The 17,530-nt window shown below is 43.1% G+C and overlaps 1 protein-coding gene across 12 annotated transcripts in view; it reads left to right on the top strand.

The window, feature by feature from the left end:
• PITPNM2 (phosphatidylinositol transfer protein membrane associated 2) overlaps positions 1-17,530 on the top strand; it is a 141,329-nt gene that overhangs the window by 5,454 nt on the left and 118,345 nt on the right. For 10 of the 12 annotated variants that reach the window (XM_080369650.1, XM_080369638.1, XM_080369649.1 and 7 more), the window contains exon 2: positions 10,720-10,819. The exons of 1 other annotated variant lie outside the window; for it this stretch is intronic. The gene's annotated coding sequence lies outside the window, so the exon portion shown is untranslated. Of the gene's footprint in view, positions 1-4,892; positions 6,064-10,719; positions 10,820-17,530 lie in introns of those variants that run through there. One more of the 12 variants, XM_080369644.1, reaches the window with a different exon arrangement.

The raw sequence follows: 17,530 nt of genomic DNA, 5'->3' as shown, positions 1-17,530 counted from the left end.
CATACTTCCCTGTTTGTTTAAACAGCTCTTTCTCCTGTCAGGGACCAGATACTGGGATTGCTACTCAGGGTTTTTCCACCGGGTTCTGTCATCTTGCCATGGGTGGGGGGAGCAGAGGTCCAGGCAATCCAGTAATGAAACAGGAGGTCGTTTGCTGGGAAGGCACACCTGATCGTTGCAGTGTAACTAGGAACACTTGGGAAAGATAATCATGAACAGCTAAAAGTTTCGTAATTAGTCATCGCAGCAGCAATTCTTCTAAGGGATAGGGAAGTTAACTCTGATTTGTTTGGTTTGCTGGCACTTGCATAATGATCGCAGAGCTTTGGGACACTAATCCAAGCATACTAGCTGACTTAACTCAGGGAGCAGTGACCTGAGAAGGCATTTTGCTTGAACGGTGCAATAACTGATGCGGAGGGTGGGAGTGTGTAATCACGTCAGCGCGTTGAGCACTTCAGAATATGTTGGCGCTTCAAGGGTGCAGCTGCGTTATCTCCAGCTCCAGAGAAGTTTGATATTTGCGTGACTTAACTCTGGATGTGTAGTGGGGCCTTAATTCCATTATGTGCTTTAAGAGGTTATGGAAGGGCTTCAGGTTTTTATAGTACAGCCGTGGTAAACCAGTGCAGCTGATGCTGTGTCTTGCATGGGTTTGTTGTAAGGAGCCTGCTTCAGGACTTGGTGGCTCGCTCTGGGGCTTTTTTCAGATGATTTGGGTTGGAGTCAGAGTTTCACTCCACAGGGAGCCCTGAAGGGCCGTGGGCATTTCTTAGGAGGTAAAAAAAATAAAGCACTGCCATCAGCCACTAGATGTTTGGAATGAACAGCAAAACAATTTTATGGGTGTATTTATATATAGACATGTAATTATGTTTTATATACATCAGAAGACAACTCAATAGCAGTGACTTCACTTGTGACTGTAATTTGTTTCGCGATAAATACCATAACTTTAAGAACCTCCTCCTAAAGGTGGAAACACTGCAGAATCATTTTCTCTATGTGGTTGGCTTACCTATTTTAATGTTGCTTTTTTTTTTAAAAAGAAGGAAATAGACATTCTATATTTATCGTATCAGATGAAATTGAAATCTAAATATTTACATCTTTTCACTGGATCTGAGGTTGAGCACCACTTGTAGGCGTTGCCAAGCTGTTTAGTTGTCTCCTTCACTGAGTAGGTTGATTCCTTCAGGGTCGTGGAGAGATGGAGCCTGGTATTTCTGTCTTATCTTGCAGCCAGTGTCTGCATCTGGAAATACCTCCCTCCGTGGGCTTGGTGACCTGGCGTTACGTTCAGAGGGTGTTCTAGCCTAAACATGCTGAGAGCTAAACATGTGTTATCTCCAGCAGAACGCAGAGTTAACTGCAAACTGTGAAACTGGAGGGGGAGTTCAGGATACGAGTATGTAAATAACTCTTGAGATATTTTGTGGAAAAGAACAGAAGGGGGAGGAAGGCCTCTTGCTCGCTTTTTCTCTGCCATCCTCATCTCCTCAGTAGCACTCTCCGTGGCTGACTTTCAGTGCTCTTCACAAGGAAAGGTGGAGGATTGCTCCTGTTTTAAGTAAGGGTAAGCCAGTAGCAGACATCTGAAAAGTTGCAGGTTACAATTTGATAAAAGAGACAGTGAAAATCCCAGAGTTTTCTGTCTTCCTTGTTTCCAGGGAGGCTGTTATTTTTTTCAGTAGGGCTAGCATGGTGCTTTTAGGCTTCTGCTCCCCCAAAGCAAGCTGATGGAGAGGAGCAGATAGCTAGTTTTGTTTTCCTTCTCTCCCTTGTTTTTTAGCATTGTTTATCCAGACTCTTGGGACCTGTTATTTGTCTAACCTGTACCTGGACTGTAAAATATTGTTCCAAGTTTTAACTTTAACAGATGGTAAACGTCTCCCATCAAATAGTCTCAAAAATATGTTTGGCGCGGACATAATGTGTCTTTTGTCTGTTTTGGGACTGGGGAATAATTTTTAATGCCGCCTTTTGCTTACATTTAATGCCTATAAATAGGCTTTTCAAAAAGGCACATTTATCTAACACCCTACCTTCCTGCGAGGGAAAGACAAGCCTACTTGAAGGATTAAACTTTTTTAGTAGTTTCTGTGTGTGGCTCTGGCTTCTCAGTTTTAATGCATCATTTTGTTTAGAAGAGCAAGACATGGTTGGACTTGCTTTGCTGAGGGTATGCGGCTTGGTATCTCCCCTTGATGCTCTGCTGACAGAAATAGTAGTGTTGGAAATGCAGCATTGTTGTGTCAGGGTGCAGGGGAGAAGGCTCTGGAGAGTAAAACTTTTCAGAGTTATTTATAAACTGGTTTCTAACAGCAATAACTATTTATGCAAAGCTGTAAGGAAAACTGCTCCCCATGTTTCGCAGGTGCTTTTCCTTCAGTGGACCTCATTAGGTCAAGAGCCGGATCTGCGTCATGACTGCAAAAACATCTGGGTGGAGAGGATGGAGGGGAAAGAGCCGCCTTGTGTCCTGCTTCTGTCCCTCTCCCTCATACAGTTGCCCCAGCAGAAAAAGGAGCTTGGCATGAAAGGGAGGTTTTGTCTAATGAGGCATCTGTGTTATCAAAGATAGGTATGTCAGAGCTGCCCTGTCTTTTGTTGTCCGTATGTCATTTTGCTGACAGAACTTGTGTTTTATTCCTTGTTACAAAAGTAGAACTGAAAAAAAGAGGTATTGTTTTATCTTACACGTTGTTACCAAAATCATCAGCTAAACTGTGTTGAGAGAGTGGTTTTATTCCTGGTTTAAAGGCCGAGTATAATTTGACTAATAGACCTCCTGTTCTTCTTAAATCAAGTTTATGTTACCAGCAGCTAGGAGAGTCAGCTTCTGATTTTGAGCAGGTTTGTAGCTGCTAAAAAACCCCTTGACATCAGTTTCTCAGCTGTTTGAGAACCACTTTTTTAATATTCCTGTTGAAAGTTCTGCAGACGTCTCTTGCAGCAGACTTGTAGATGTCAGTCTTTCCTGCATATTTTGTTTAACTTGCTCTTAAGCTTCCTAGAAGAATGCATGCGGGTGAGCTTTTCAAAGCTTTTAAAAAATTTATTCTTACATGGAAACCTGGGAGCAGCAAGGCAAGAGTTAACTGAAGCTGCTTGTGCTGTGCTGGGGGAGTGCAAGATGTTGGTGCTCGGAGCACCTTGCAGAGAGGTGCTTGGCGCTTTCGTTGGGATTTTCTTGAGGTTCAATCCTGTTTCTCACCGCAGTTCCTTGCTTTATGTAGCCCAGGCGGGTATCTCTGGCCCTGCTGAGTGCCAGAGGTGATGGCCAGGTGAGGTGTACCCAGCCTGGCGCACCTGCCGGTGACAGCCAGGGTGAGCTGGGTGCATCTCTGGGTGCACAGACTCGGCCGGGGGAAGGCAAAGGACACTAACTGGTGCTTGTTTAAGCTTTATCCTTGCAGGCTGTATGGCAGCAGCTGGCCTGAACCGCCTGGCTTTGATAACTTGAGCAGTTACTAAAGGCAGTATAAACACAGGCGAACGCTGCAGAGCCCAGGGGCTTAGCGTTGCCGTTATCATGAGGTATTCCATCTGGAGGTGGAAAAAGCAGCCCCTACAGGGTTCCTCTATCTCGAGGCTGGCAACAAGCGCAGAGTGAATGACATATTTCCATTTGACTCATCTGTTGTCAAAATGGTGACACCCTCGAGTCACATTAAAAATGAGACCTTGTAGCTGAATTGGCGCATCATTCTGGTAAGCACGGAGCAGGTGTTTGTTGTTTTTCTGGGTTTTGTCCTCATTAAGAGAATTATTTTTTGCTCCCTCCCTGAGATGGGATGAAATTGATTAATGCTTTTGCTAATGTTCTGGGTTAAAAATAACAGGGGAACCTGTTTCAGGTGGAATGCTGAATGTTAGCTGTAAAGACGTTCAACTGACCTGCTTGACAACTATTTAAAGCCCTAAAAATAAAACAAAATTTAAAAAAATAATCAGTGCCCAGTAGCCAGATGGTTGGAAAAGAACACCCCACGATCAATGAGGCAATATGTAAATATTTTCGATCATTACCATGGTACTGCTGTGTTGACATTGAAATTCAGAGTGCTATTCCATGGGACTCCTCATTGATCAGCAGATGAGCTCTGATAAAACAGAGAATAAAAGCACAGTACTGAGCAATTAGGGATTGTGGGCTCCATTGACAACGACAGGCTTCCATCAAGGTCTACCAATGGATTTCAAACCCTCTTTAAGCATGTTACTGAGACACTTTGTTTCTTCCCTGGCTGTCAACTACCAATTAAATGGCGTATTATTTCTTGAGCTGCTTTATTTAAGGTGAAATACTGCATAGTTGACTAATTTTTCTGTGCTAATTGCCACATTTATATGGGAAAGGGGCAAGGTGAAAGCTGATGCAGAGTTTTCTGCTTGAAATATACTTAGCTAGAAATGACTGGAAAGTAATATAAATCAAATGGTTGAATTAAAATAATGTTTTGAAAAAAAAGGTCCTCCTAAAAGCAGGCTGTAGAGACCCTAACTGATTCACTTAGAAGTCTTCACAGGAGGGAAAGCATGTCATGCATAAAAAATGAAGCGCCTTTAGCATACACAGGTGCTGAACCCACCAAGAGGCTTTTTCTGGGTGTCGGTCATCCTGTCCCCGTCCCCCCGTACTTTTGTGGTCCTGGAAAAAAATATCTTGTAGGTTATACTTCTCTTGGAGGGGAATTTGAAGCTTTACTCTAAATGGATGCTTATAAAAGCTGATTTTTCAGATCTGAATCTGTAGCTGCCTCCCTCAAAACAATACCGTACTGGCATGGAGCAGATGCTGCTGTTCGCAGATTCTGGGATGCCACCACAGAGGCAGGAGGTCATCCTCTGTCTGGGAAGGTGAGGTGTCCTGGAGGTGTGGAGAACAACTTGCAGCTGCTGTTGTGTGATGTTAAATGTGATTTCCCACTTTACAGAGACTGATGGGAGGCTCATAAAAATCTTGTAAGGTTGCATATAGTGTGTAGGTTGGGTTGTTTTTTTTTTTTTTTCTTAATGTATTTTTCTGGCAGCCTCATCAGAGCAATCAGGGTTGTAATTCTTCCCATTTCATATAAGGGAGTAATGACTTTTAAGAAAGGAAGGAGAAGGCTTTGCAAATGAAAAGCTCATTATAGCTACAGCAAGATCCAGAACCCAGGCAGCTTTCTGGCAACATTTTGCTGTTTGCTTTTTCTCCCTTCCCCTTGGGTCTGGCTGCTTGCAGTGAGGCCAGGATCCAGTGCTCCTTAAGGAATGTAACCCCAGGGGGACCTCGGAGGGTCCAGATGCTACAAGCATCAGATAGGGGAAAATGGTTTAGGTGCCTTTCAGAGCTGCTCATATTTTCTAGTTAACTGCTGCATTTATCTTGCATGTTAATTAATTTCCTGGCACATCCTAGAGCCTGTTTTTCTGCCTACAGAGTTCTTCAGGATTTTTATTTCTCTCCAATTTGCTGCTTTTCAGTTGCTCACTTACATGCCCTTATTGTTTGAGGGTGACTAACTGGTAGGAGAACAGAAAACACCTTCTCTGAGGATAAAAGGACTCTTGTGACTACCCGTGGCCTGAAACTGATGCTTCCAAACCACGGCCATGCAGTGCTTGACCACAGCTGACACTTGTTAGGGTTTAGTATTTACTAATGCAGATTGTGCAAAAGCAGTAGGCTGAGCTAAAACAGCTGTGGTGTTCGCTAGGAACAATTTTGCTAGTTCATTTATCCCTGCAAGATAGTGCTGTCACTGTCTCTGACTTAGCAGAAACAGCATGTGAATCTCTTTTTCTATTGTCTTTGCACTTGCTCGACAGGGCTCTGATCTTGGGCGTGGGGCCAGTGTGTTCTGGTCTGTGGTCATCACCAAGTGTGTTTGTTCGGGTAATGGCGAGGTGGGAACTCTGCCTGTCCCACCAATATAAAGTGTTTTAGTGGTGGCGGTGATGATGGTACCTCTTAGGAGGAAAGATTGAGAAGTGGAGCGCAGCACATCAGTTAAGCAGAGAAGCCTTCAGAAGCCAGCAGAAGGCATCTTGTAATGAATCGTCCTCCGTGGAAAGGTAAATGCCAGTTCTGTTAGTGTCACATAGTGTTTTCAGCGTTTGTGCTAAAAATGAGCTGCTTACCGCCAGCTGGGTGGCACCTCTTCCTCCTTGCAAAATGTATTTGCATGTGAATCTGTCTGCTAATAGCTATAGTTTGCTTTCCTGCTGTTCGGATCCCAGACTTGGTCTTTGCATGGGTTTGGTTCTGAGCTGCTCTGATGCCCAGAGACTTCCTTGGAGAGGTGCTTCCCTGAAAGCCCTTCGAGGAAGGGAGGAAGTCTGTAAAGTTGCTCATCTTTGCAAATCACCCATAATAAAAATGTTCTTCTAGCCTTTAGGGAACTCTTGCATTACCTCTCTCTTCTCAGTGTGCTTGTTGGGTTGCTTTTTCCTGGTGGTTTGCTTTGGGACAAATGTGTCCCTTGTTTAATAATGCTAAAGTCTCCTGCAATCCAGTAGTATCATAAATAGAAACAGTTTTAACTATATATTTGATTACCACTTATCACCAAATGTTTCTGAAATGCAGACAGGGTTAATTAGTAGCAATCTAAAAGAGGCTTAAAACTGACAGTTTTTAAGTTTAACTTTTGTATTGTAATCTGTTCTCACATGTGAAAATAAGCAAATTAATAGCATCAGTGAGGCCTCTGCAAACTGCAGTGACTTTAAAAAGTGATGATTTGGGAATATAGTCCAGGTGACTTGTGTATGATTATTCCAGAAAACAAGTTCTATAAATATGTGGTAATGGCCTAGATGGTATTAATTGCCTTTAACTTTCAGTGTTTACTGTAGAGAAAATGCTGGTATTTATGTTTTCCTAAATACAGTACTTTCAGTTTCTGTTTTTCTGATATGTTTTTGCTTTTAATCACTTTTGATTTCAGTATTGTTAGCAAGCATGTAGAGAACTCTGTATCTCTGTTTGGAGTAATTGTTTCAGACCATTTATTCTTATTTTCACTGAAAACAAGAAGTTTTGTCATCCTTCCCCAATCTACAGAAAAGGAAAAAACCCAACACTGAAACAAAAAAAGAATAAAGCAGATAGGAAGATCGATCCTCTTAAATGGAGGAGGCTTTGTGTCTGCTTTTCCAGGTTTGCCCAAGTTCCCCAGTGGGGCTTTCGGGATTGCTGCCGCAGTGGGTCAGCCGAACAGCGAAACTCCTTCTGACACCGTGAGTCCAGGCCCCTGCTGACGCAGAGAGCTGCGCTCTGCTCTGCAAAGGCAGTGCAAGGGACCGGGGCTCTGGGCCAACAGATTTTTAGAAGTTATTTGCTTAACTGTAGGTTATAGTGGATGCTTCTTTTGGGAGGATGTTGTCTGGCATATCCAGCTTCTACAGAAACTTGTCTGGCTTACAAAACAAATGTAGAATAGATATTGACAAATCCTGATGCACTTGATGAGTGAATTATTGTGTTAACAGTGGCAAGACTCAATCAGACTAGATGTATATAGGGTTAAAAAAACCGTGTAGATATAACTAATCCTTTTTAAAAAGAAAGGTAATGTGAGGGTTCTTGTTTACCTGCAGATCAGTATGGTAGAATAGCTAAAAGGACTAATGAGACACTTGCTTTCCTGGAAAAATCATTTTAACAGTTCACATGCAAAGCAAGATTAAAATCTTGTATTTAAATAGATTTCCGTCCTACAGATTTGAATAGGTAATTTAGAGAGAAGATCCTTTGGGCTTTAAATCATCACATTGTATATAACATGGGGGGAAGAAACAATTGAAATTTCCCTTCATGAAATTTTTTTTACTTAAAAGATTCCTTCAGAATTTAGTGGGTTAATTCTGCCCCAAAGTACGCGCACAGATTCTTGACAGGTTTATATCTATCAAATCTTGTAATATTTTTCTTCAGTTGATTTAAAGATGTAATTTTAAAAGTAGCAATGATTTGCACTGTTAATTTTGTTGTCAGCCTGCAGAGTCCATTTTATTTATGATCTTGTCTTGACTGTATTAATATTGGGAACAAGAGCGATAGTCAATGAACGAAAAGAAAACTAAGATTCAGCTTTGTAGCGCATTGCAATCAGATTTGGGGGACTTCAAGGAATGGCATCTAGTGAGTGTGTAAGACAACTGCATCTGTGTATGTGTGTGACAAATACTGAGTCGCAGCTGATCGTGGACGGTTGGATCAGGTTGGCTGTTTGTACTTGGTGCTTTCAACTCTCCAAGTGCCTGGCAAAGCGAAGCAAATGCTGTAAGACCGTTGTGTGGCAGGACTTGTTACCTGTGCTCTGCATGTGGTGATGCAGATGTGTGGTGGCTGCTTTGAGGCCACAGTGGAAAGCTGTACGTGAGCCAGACCTGATGTGTGGAACCCCCTCGCTTTGAAAACTCAGAGCAGACTCCTAAACCACAGGACTACTGACTGGACCTGTACTTTCCAGCTCAGATAGTTCCACATCTAATAGTTGCATCACAGAAGGTTTTGACATAAGTTAAGCAAATGTTGAGAAAGTGTTGATGCTCGACACTTTCAGCTTTTTTTTTTTTTTTTTTTTTAAACCCAGCCTGGGAAAGCAGAAGTGGCATTTGGGCTCTGTGCAACTGGCTTAGCTGTGAATCAGCAAATCATAGAATCGTTTAGGTTTGAAAAGACCTTAAGATTGAGCCCAACCGTCAACCGAGCGCTGCCAAGTCCACCACAATATAAATCAATACATTAATTGCAAAAGGTATTAAAAAAAATCTTCTGCAAATTAAGATCACATAAAATGAAGCTGCTCTGCAACACTAGCAGTTTAGAGATAATGTATCTTATGAAAGGCTAACAATTATGGAAAATGAAATAAGCATGAAAATTATAATTGAACAGTAGTGCCTCTGATATATTCACAGAACAGAGTACTGAAAAAATGAATCCAGGGAAACAATATATGGGTTAACTTAAAAACCCTCCAGAAATAACAGGAAGCCCACATCTCACTTTCAATATATATTCAAGCATTTGCATCAGCAATTCAACGTTAATAAGCATTTGTGGACTAAATATATTTTTAAACTGTCTGTCTGCTTGCTCTTGGTGAGATCTCTGAGATTAATGGTCCTGAAATGTTACTCACGTTTGCTTTTCCTCCAGGATGAATCTCACTTGTGCAAGCGCTATTATTTTTTTTAAATTGCTGTCCAGGAAGGTACAAGAGTAAAGAGCAGTTACGTTTTTTTTGGGGTTTTTTTTGTTTTTTTTTTTTTTTCAAATTGTTGGTAAGATATAAATTTGTTAACTGTAACAGGGTAGCACAGCTAAAGGTATCAAATGTTTTTTCCAAGCATTTCAGGTTCTTTGGTGCAGTGAGGAGAGTGTATTGGTGGGGTTTTTTTTTGATTTTTTGGTATAAGCCTTTAGTTGGGGGTGCTGGTCTGAAGGCTTGGATCGAGGTCCCTATTGAGGAGCTGCTTTATTTTTTGGTGTGGATGTGAACTCAGATGTGCGTGTTCTGGTGCAAAACACAGCTCCTGCCACTGGGAAGGACAACTGTGCCCTTCCTGACCTGAAGGGGAAGGGAATATTTCTGTGGCCGGGGTGTTCAGGGAGTTAAAGGCAGCTTTAATCTGAGGGGGTGGTTTTCAGGAGTGAGCAGGAGCTGCTGAGGCCCCGTCCCCTGCACGCATAGCTGGGCTGTCTTCTGATCTCTGCTGACGTCCTGAAGCCGTGCTGGCCGCCCGTGGGTCACTTGTCAGGGGAACGGCTTCCCTTCTCCGTCCCAGAGCCTTTGCTCTCTTCTGGCTGTCCGCTGGAGGACAGCGGGGCAGGCAATGTTCAGCTTTCCAGTGGTCGGAGGAAACGGTGAGACTCTTCACAAGGCAACGAGCTGCGTGGCCTAACGAAACAAACCACACGGGCTGCTCCGCAGGTGGCGGCTGCAAGTTATCCTCAGGGGAAAGCAGGTAGCTGATGGGCTGGAAATTGAAGTGTAAACGGGCTGCCTGGGGTTGATGTTTCCAGAGCTGTGTGGGAAGGGAGCTGGGGCTGCCCTGCTGGGTGCCACTTGTTCACCACCCTTGTCTTGGTCATCCCTCCGGCCGGGCGGCACTGTCCTCCGCGGCGGCCATGGGAGATGCCTCCTCCTCGCTCCTCCGGCTGTGGAAGGGCTTGCAGGGTTTATTCAGGCAGCTCCAGCTCTGCTTCCACCCTTGAACGGGGGATCCTGCCTGGTGTCTGGGAGGCTAGCTGAAAGCAGGCTGCGGTGTGGTGTTTTGTCTGTGATGATGTTCCCTTTGTGGAAATTGTTCAACACCCTATTTAAAAGGGAAACGCTTTAGGGGGAAGTTACGGTCTCGTATGGAGAGAGCACATGAGAGTGGTCAGTGCAACGTGCGTGCATGTGTTTTTTCTTTTCTCTCTTTTTTAAATTTTATTTTTATTTTTAATTTCCATGAGTTAGAGATGACTCATGGCTTGGAACGCACTTTAAATCCCTGAGGTGCTCATTGCCGCCTACTATCACGTATTGAATTTCTGACATACCGGAGGGATGTCTGCAGAGAAACTCTGATGTGCAATTATAAAATGTTGTAGCTTTATGTTGTTTGCATAGAAGCCATTAGCATGGTATAACTGTGAAAATAATGCAGCTTTATTCTTGCTGTTGATTTCCCATGGGCATGGCAGTTAAGGAGCTGTGTTTTATCTTTCTCTAGGATGTTGACACATGTGGACCAACAGTGACATCCTTTTTCAGCAATGCTGTCTTTACTCCCTCCTGCATTCAGAAGCATCTAGAGAGATTTTTTGCAGAAGGTAGGTTCTGGCATTTCAGCTGGATGGCTGTTCTTTTTCTTCTGTATTAGAAAAAAATAAATTAGATGTTACTAGGGAGAATGGTAATGAGTCTGACAGATACTAGCTCGCTGCTGGTGAGAGGGGATTAACCTTAGCTTGGGTTCTACTTGAATAGGTGCTCAGGGGTGGAACACGATAAAATGGAGTCTGGAAGAATGGCTGTATGAGTTGCCTTTGAGAAGGGCTTGGCAGTCACAGGACATAGTTGGCTTAAATTACATAGACTTGTATTGGTAATAAACCTGTTTTTTTTAAAACCCCACATGTTCTCTCCCTTTTTCTGCTTAGTTGGCATCCTTGTTTATTTGATATTTTTCAAATAAATAAATTAAAAGGGAGAAAATTGCACATCCTGTGCAGCCAAACATAAGTTTTTGTGTGCATATTTAAATCTTGCATGGGTTTTTTCCCCAAAAAATCTTAACCTTGTTGCATTTTATTTGTATTGAAATAAATAGTGTGCAGCCTCTGGTACTACCAGAAAATCGTTGTTGATTTCTACCTTTTTTTGTCCTCTGAACTTTTAATTTGCTTTACGTTGCCAGGAGGATTGACATGCAAAATTTCCCCAGTAAAGAGTGTAGATGGGGAAGCGGGTACCATGTGTGGTACTTTTTAAACAAGTAAATTTGAAGAGTTTTGTATGCTTTTTATGAATGTATGGACCTGCTACTCCCTTATGCTGCAGCCTTTGGAGTGCTGCTTGTGGGTCACTATGTATGTGTCCAGCTCTCACCAAACCTCTTGTGTGTGAGTTCTAGAAACATTTATCATAGTATTTAAATCTGCCCTCAAAATTAGTGGCTGAACAGGAAATTTTCAATAGATGGGGTTTCAGCCTTTAGACTGACTCTGTAGTTTTGCATCTTTTTATTTTCCTCCAGTATGTTCCTCACCACTTGGGTTTTTTTTTCTTGTCAGAAAGGGTGTTTTTAACTCTTAACTCAACCTAATGTTTCTCTTTGTGGTGATACTGTGGTATAGCAACTTTGAATTTTTGCTGCTGGATGCTAAAACTCAAACTCTACGGTTTCTTACTTAAGAGAAATGAATTGCTGGGAAGAAGAGAGAAAGGATTAATGAGTTTGGATCAGAGTCTGTTCACTTATCAAGCTGAAATGATGGTTTTAATTTCTCTGGATTTATACCTCAGGGTCGCAGCAGTTACGCTGAAACTGCAGTGCCACCAGCTCTGTATTAACATGCAATATCTTTACCAGAAATCCTTGAAAACAAAGGGTGATTTTAATACCTTAATTGTCTCCTGTCAGTAAATTGGCTCCCAATGAATTCATTGCCATTCCCCATGTCTCTTCCCTTCCTGAATCCTCTCCAGGTGGGCTGTTACTAGTGCCGTGGCTTGTCCCTCTGTGGGATACCTGATTTCCTTGGGAGAAAGCCCGGTGGCTTCTCTTCTGCCCACCACAGCTCTCTGAAGGAGCTGCAGACTGGTCTCTTGGGAGCAAAAGCTGCTGTCAGCAGCTCTAACAGAGGAGTTTATGCTCATAGAGGCATTAATTACCCTGTGGATTTGTGCTCCTGTGCTGAGGGAGAGCAGCTGTGCCCCAAGAGCTTTGCCTTCCTTGCCTTTAGGTCACGCACTCCACCTTTGCTCCCCTGTCGGCTGTTGTAGAGGAGAGTGTGTTTCTCTGAATTAGTGGTAACAGCAAAGAAGAAATGCAATCCTTAGCAGTGGTTAGGGTTTGCTTTGCCCTGGGGCTGTGGCTCTGCTCAATTTCATTTGCCTGAAGGACTTAGGAGGGCTGATGATCCTTGGTGAGAGAGGTGCCCAAGTGTTCATTAATTCCTTGGGCAGGTGGGGGGAAGCTGCCTTCAGAATTGTATTCACAACAAAATGAATACATGCGGCTTGCGTCACTAGAGAAAAGTAATGTCCCTGGATTGACAGGTAAGGAACATAGGAAGAAAAATGGGTTTTAAATGTTGTCAGAGAATGCAGCATTTAGGAAAACAAAAAGCTCAATAGCAACGTCCAGGAAAAAGCTGTAGGCACTGGCTAATTTTCCCCTCGTTCTGCCAGCATTCCTGTGCAGCCTTTTGCTTTTCCAGACCCAAAGGCTTTGAATCCAAACTGTTGGACAGAGTGAAAATGGTGGGAGAAGATTCCTCTACAAGTCATACCTGGGAGTATTTTGCATAGAATCACTTCAAAATCTAGGAAAGTGTTCTCAGTCCCTGATGTGAGCAGAATCTGAGGGGCATGTGTGCATGCACAAGCTGTAAGTGCCTGTGATATTCAAAGCATGGCTGTGGGACCTGGACAAGAAGCCGGCGAGGTAAACAGTGTGATAGGGGAGATGGAGGATGCTGATGCAGAACGAGGAGGTATCTGCTTCTCTGTCTCTCAGTAGCCTTTACTTCTAGCTGTCCTGGAACACTGCCCTGCCTTTTCGTGTTTCCACTGGTCCTGCAACTGCAGAAGCCTGGATGGGATGAGGAATGAGTGCTTCTCTCTGTTAGAAGAGGTGGAAGCTGATGTTGGGCAGGAGGCTGATATATGGGAGAGGGGAAAGTAGATGAGGTGAAAGGAGGTGGAATTACAGGGTGCCTTAGCCTGAGAACATGTGAGGTGGGCTGGGGAGAAGTTTTGTGCACTGGGCAAGTGGTGTCCCCTCTAAACACTTTGTGCACATCACTGAAGGAATGAACGGTGTCCTGTCAAAAGGAAGCACAGGTTTGCTTTGCAGTTGGTTCCTTCTAATGCCTTTCTAGTGCTCCCTGCTTTGCTTGCAGCACCTGTCTGTGCCTGTGCCACGCTGTGCTGTGACTTTTAGGTACATTTCTACACCTGGCTGTGTAATGTGACAAGCTTTTTCCCTTCCAGAGCTCTATGCCTTTTTATATGAACTCCAGTTTGGGCTGGCTTACTTTTTCTGCATCCTGTACTTACCAGGGGACTTACTGTGTGACCTGTGACATGAGATTTGTACCCCTTACTGTAAGGGGTGAGTTTATGGAAACCGACTGAAGGCAGAGAAATCTATCCTCGTGTTGGATCCTTCATAGACTGTGTTGCAAAACACTTTACAGTGAGTTAGATCAAGGTGATAACACTTCAGAGAGCTGTGATGGCTTCTTTTGTACTGGCAAGGAGCGGAACCCTGTTTGGCAGCGTTTCGGAGCAGTACAATTGTGGCATTCGCCTATCTCGGTGCGTACAGGTTGTGGGTTAGTGTGGCACTTGTTGCAGTGCCAGGCAGGGAGAAGGAGGAGCTGCTGACAGGTAAGGGGAGGGGCGGGAATGGGATCTCATAAAGGTGGGAGACAGTTACAGGTAAACTGTGTTAGACCTGACAGTCTGGGACATAAATAAATGTTTGGAAAGGTACAGAAGGATCACTTTTCAAAGATGATTGTCTCCTGGCGCCGTGAAATTTTTAGTGGAAATACTAGCAAGATTTTCTTGTGGTTGTTTTCCTCCTCTTACAAGAGAAACACTAGACATGAGGAACTGTTTGGAGATACGTATTTAACTGGGAGGAAAGAGCTGTGACACTGGTGTGGTTGTAACCACAAACTAACTGACAGTTTCCTGCTGCAAGTAACTTTCTATAGATCTAAACCTCGTTCGTTTGTGTTTGTCTGCGTTGTCTAAATATCTGAGGACGATTCTGCTGTTTCTAGACTTCCTGGTTTTGATGGAGTCTTTGTTGTAGGAATTTGGGAGATGGTGGCGCGAGGAGAGATCGTTACAGCACTAATACAAATTCAGGTGAAGTCAGAAGGCTTCTGTATGTTACAGTCTTGTATAACGTAAAAGTCAAGAAGGAGCTCCTTTAATCTGTGTCTGACTGGTTTTGCAATTACATTTGCATGTAGAAAGCTCTGTTTATTTCTGGGGAGAAAGGATGTAATCACATAAACTTATCTGTGTGGCTGAGACCTCTTCATCTGACATTTCCATGGCATCATTACTTGCTTCTAACTCTGCTACCTCCTCCCCGTCTTTCTCCCCTGTGATGTGTTAAATATCACGGCTGCAAAAATGAGGGCACGTTTTTCCCTGCTGTTCCCATTCCAGCTGGAAAACTTAGATAGATCCTTCCCTTGTGGTTTGTGATACTGTAAATAAAGGCTTGGGAGGTCACACGTTTTCCATCTCAAGTTATTTTGATTCCAGTGCTGGAAGGGGGGGGGGGGGGGGGAGGACAGAAATAAAAATAAAAAAAAAACAACAACCCCCCAAACTGTTCTGGCTTTTTGTGGGAAAAAGAACTCATTAATGCAAAGAGAAAATAATTGGAAAAAAGGCCTTTACGAAGATGACTGACTTGTTGACTAAAGCTGAGACTTGGAGAATTAGGGTCAATGATTTCAAAGGAATCTTCCACTAAGCTTTGAAATAAGTCCTCTACAAAGTAGAGGCCTGGAACGTGAAGCTGCTGTGATCTGCTGCTGTTCCTGGATGGTTCTGAAAAATCTGTTGTCTTTACAAGGCATATTGGCATGACTCTATAAACATATTGGTGAGTAATTTTACCTATGTTCATATGAATAAAATTACTCATATGCTTAAATGTCAGTTAAGTGGGCTTTTAAATCCGGAGTTGAGAAGTTCTGGTTGCAGGTCTCACTGGCTGGGAGGCACCTTGCGGTTTGGCTCGCCTGGGTTGCTGCTTGCAGCCTGGGGCAGTACCTGATGGTCTGGGGCACGGTGGGTGGAAAATGTGTATGCAACTCGCTCAAGATAAATGATTCAGTTCAGCCTGCTGAAAATAGCACAGAACTGTGATGTGTTGCGGTGGCTGCTACTGCTGTTCACAGCTGGTGTCCTACATCTGGCAGGCTTGGTCTCCTCAGCTGCGTCCCTTTCCATGCTGGTGTTTGAGGCTTTGAATAGACACAGAAAACATTGCTTAGGTTTAAACTTACATTTTGTCTTTTTGCTTTTGATATTTGTGGAATGGTGATTTGGATTTGATAAGAAATGAGCTCAGAAAAAGGTCCATTGGGCTTTACTACTGGGTGGTGGTATGCAGAGTATGATTAATATTGGCTTACAGTGGAGAAACTAGCAGTTGCTGGCAACTCTGCCGCTTGCTTTTGTTGAGTTTTGAAGAGGCCTTTTCCTAGTAAAGATTTTTTTTTTAACTTTTTATGCAAAACAGGATACAAAATGTGAATATAATTTGTCATCGCAGAACTCGCGTTATACCTTGACACTGCAGAAGTATTTCTTTTTCCATAAACTGTATATTTTTAGATGTACAGTAGAAACAAAAGAGAAACATTCCACATCTAGATGTTACTCTCTGTGCAGGATAGTTTTTTGATTCAATAACTTTTCTTTCTTGATCTTCTTTTGCGTTTTTTTCTTTAATGGGCACATGACATATGGACATAAAAAATAATGGCCCAATTTCCCCCCTGCTGTAGCTCATTGACGTCATTAAAGCTACAGCAGGGATGACTTGGCCCAGATTCTTTAAAAATAAGACCTGATGAACAACCCCTCATGGAAAAGCTCTATAGAGAAGGTTGTCCTGGGCGTAGCACAGAGCAGATGCTATGCAATTCACCGTGACATTCAATAAAATTCCCTTTGGCGCCCTTCCTGTGAAATGGAGGTAGGACCCTTCCTGGAGGGGACAGCAAGAGATGTGCTCGCAGACCTGCTTTTACCATACCTGGATCGTGTGATGGAGAGGGGCAATTAATGAAGTGAGATAATGAAATTACTTCCTTGGAAGTGGTCAGAGATGCTTTCTCTGCCTGCAGACTGGGCTTGCATGTGGCGAGCCAGAAGATGGAAACCGTGGTAGAAATGATCTGTAGAAAACTGTTGCCTTGAGCAGATTTTTAGGAAGATGCTTTGTATCTGTTTTGTCTTTTTGTACATTTTTCTTGCTGCTGCCCAGAGGTAGTGCTCTCTTCAGTGTCGAAGTATTGTCATGCAAGGATTCGCCATCTGAACGTGGCAGGTCTCTTCCCTGACATAAAAGGGCATTCCCAGGTTCAGTATCTCAAGGTGGGTCTGAGGTGCAGCTGCTTTTGCAGGCTATATTGCCCTCTTTATGACTTGGCACAGAAATAGAAATTACCGGGAATACAGGTGAAAGATGGCAATACAAATAATGGCAAAAATAGTAGATTTGACCTTGACTCACATGCTCAGTCTGAATTAAGCTGAAATGCATGTTCGGATCTAACAAACCGACAAATGTGAAAGGTTCTCAAGAGCTGTTGACTACTTTCCGTTTAGTAAAATAGTGGTAGCCATTTATGGAAATCCTGAAAATCTTTATGCTAACTTACAAAGTGAGTGTTTTGCTCACAGTTACAAATAACTGCAGGAAGAAACACCCTTTAAAGAGCAGCCAGAGCCCCAAAGCTGTGTCTATAGTGGGTGGATGCTTGATCACTTTTGTATAGCCAATATTCATTGCTTAGGGCATCTTTAATTTAACTGAATTCTTGGTTCTTGGTGGTAATAACTGTATCTGGCCAAGACAGGTTCTCTTGCAGCGAGTCCAAGAAATCAGATAGTTCTTTTTCCGATGCCAGACTCTTCTGGTCCACTGAATATAACTGCAAGAACACACAGTTCTCAAGAAGGAAAATGCTTACTGTGTTTTTGGTGACAGCTGAAGCTAACTTGGGGGAGGGAAGGATGGAGCGAATAGCACTCATGTCTGCTTATGAGAGCAT

The sequence above is a fragment of the Falco punctatus genome, assembly GCF_963210335.1.
Source record: "Falco punctatus genome assembly, chromosome: 1".
Taxonomy (NCBI): Eukaryota; Metazoa; Chordata; class Aves; order Falconiformes; family Falconidae; genus Falco; species Falco punctatus.
Note: the sequence above shows the minus strand (reverse complement) of the source record. Positions and strands in the feature narration are given on the sequence as shown.